Source organism: Diabrotica virgifera, chromosome 4, assembly GCF_917563875.1.
Source record: "Diabrotica virgifera virgifera chromosome 4, PGI_DIABVI_V3a".
Classification (NCBI taxonomy): Eukaryota; Metazoa; Arthropoda; class Insecta; order Coleoptera; family Chrysomelidae; genus Diabrotica; species Diabrotica virgifera.
In genome coordinates this window covers 140,955,990-140,958,489 of record NC_065446.1, presented here as the reverse complement: position 1 = coordinate 140,958,489, position 2,500 = coordinate 140,955,990, and the positions used below count along the sequence as shown (strand labels likewise).

At 32.8% G+C, this 2,500-nt stretch overlaps 1 protein-coding gene across 3 annotated transcripts in view; it reads left to right on the top strand.

The window, feature by feature from the left end:
• The window catches only part of LOC126883163 (tyrosine-protein phosphatase non-receptor type 11-like), a 525,151-nt gene extending 524,317 nt beyond the window's left edge, over positions 1-834 (top strand). For all 3 annotated transcript variants that reach the window (XM_050648411.1, XM_050648412.1, XM_050648413.1), the window contains one exon: positions 1-834. This exon is cut by the window's left edge and continues 428 nt beyond it. The gene's annotated coding sequence lies outside the window, so the exon portion shown is untranslated.
• The last annotated feature ends 1,666 nt before the right edge of the window (positions 835-2,500 follow it).

Here is a 2,500-nt window from a genome sequence, read left to right as displayed (position 1 = left end):
GGAAGACACATAAGGTAAGATCTGTCAAAAAAACGGTTGTGTTAGTACTGAACTATGCTTCAAGGTTAAAATATTTTAAACAGACATTTCTCTTTGTACAGTTAGTGCGTCTGACTGCATTTCAGACATTTTTTATTTAAAACCGTTTGTCAATTGCTGTTACTGTACAAACAATTTCACGAATTTTTTATGGAATTTATGATTTCACGTTTCTTGGTCTGATCTACAAGAAATGGCATATTTATTGTCATTATGTGGTGCTATAACATGTTTTTATAAAAACAGTAGTTGTATTACTTTTTGGTCACACCCCGTATAGAAACGACTGTCAAATATCACCTATTATATATAACTTGAATATACATTGTTTATTTCGAAATGTTTTTATAAAAAATAAGTTTTCTGCTTTTTTAACGTGCTTCTTACACAGACTTCCACCAAATAATATATTAGTGTGAGACAATCTTTATCTCTATTTCCAACTCTGTATGAAAAACGTAGTCTTATTACTTTTTTGTCGCTCTTATTACTTTTTTGTCGCACCTCGTATACACACTAGCACCAAATATGAGTGTCGATCAAATTTTAGTGTGAGTCAATCTTCTGTTTACATGTTTTGTTTCAAATCAAGTTGTTCTTTGAACCTATAATATTGTTGAGATATACATACATGTTGATAGTATTAAATAAACGTTAACAAAAAATATTTACAGAATAAATTTTAGTGTAATATAGAAGAACTGATGAATAAATGTGAAAGATTAAAGAAGTATTTAGTTGCTGTTATAAAAAAATCAAGTGTGATGTGAATAAAACTCTATTATAAATTTTAAATTATTTAAAAATATTTTTATTAAACAGTTTGTACAGGCATTTTTAAGGTTTTTGATGCATTTTTCAACACAGTGATTGAAATGGGCCATGCAAGGTTTAAATCATGCAAGGTTTAAGGCCATGCAAGGTTTAAGGCCATGCATTTTGTTTTAAAGTTGACCTTAGGCTGTAAAACAGTTTGTTTTACTCGCAAATGCCTCCGCCTTCTTTAAAATGTTTTCTTTCTCCTAACTTTCTTTAAAATAATACTTCTATCCATTTTTTTTATTTTCATTCATTTGTCGCCAAATTTCAAAGCCTGTCAGAAGTTGTGAATTGATTTTGAATGGATGCTGTCATTACACTGACACCTATTGATTCCAAACTGACTGATCAAAGATTTACTTGCGAAAATAGTCGATTTTGAGTTTCTAAGCTTTGTTTTTAAACCAAGAGGAGTAAACTAAAACGACAGATTCACACCCAAGAAAGTCACTAGAAATATCACCAAATACATCTTCTTTTTTGGTTGATCATATCGGCCTTTGGCGGTAATCCATTAATATATTATACTAACACGTCGCTAAAGAGTTCCAAAAACAACTGTTTTTGATATAAAAACAGACTAAAATCTAAAAATTGAAGGAATAACGCAGAAAATACAAAAAATCGCTAATCACTTAATTAACCTATGAAATGCCAATAGTGTCAAAATTGTATAAATGTCATTAGTGTTAAAATTTGATAACAGTGGAGTAAACTTGCCTGAGGTTGGGCCAATTTCAAACAAGCTTTACGGCGCGGGAAATTTGAATTACTCCTCTTGGTTTAAAAACAGACTATAGCAGCCCATTTCCTTCACTAAATTTGTTGATTTTCCCTCAAATAAATGCTAAACGGGACACTTTGGCCTGGGAAAATTTCTCTTTATAATTATTATGAGAAGTTCCCTCTGTCAAAATGGTCGTCGGTCACGTCACAAGGCGCGCCTATTACTGAAATCCATCCATTACTGAACAACGGAAAAAATACTGATTATGAAGGTATAAAATAAATCAAACAGAGGTGATATGCCGATGTAAGCTTAGGCAAGCCGCACACCAACGAAACATGAAACGTAAAACATGAAACGTAAAACACGTTTCATGAAAATAAAACACGGCTAAACAAATCTTGAAGTCCGCCTACCAATGAAACGAGTGTGATTCATGCTCATAAAACATTTTTATTTTCGGAGAGTTTCATAAATGGCCGGACGTTTATTTATTTAGCAGTGTTTTATTTCCATGAAACGTGATTTACGTTTCATGTTTCTTTGATGTGCCTGCCTTAGCCAAGCCGCACACCAAAGAAACATGAAACGAAAAACATGAAACATGAAACGAAAAACATGTTTCATGAAACTAAAACACTGCTAACAAATCTCAAAGTCCGCCTACCAATGAAACGAGTGTGATTCATGCTCATGACACATTTTTATTTTCGGAGAGTTTCATAAATGGCCGGACGTATATTTGTTTAGCAGTGGTTTATTTCCATGAAACGTAATTTACGTTTCATGTTTCTTTGATGTGCGGTCGGGCTTAGGATGCGTACTATGTCTGATGTTTCAGTCATTTTACCCCTCGCGTTCCTTTTTTTATAACGACAACTCGTATGTTTAAGCCGTTAGGTTAGCTTAGGTCTG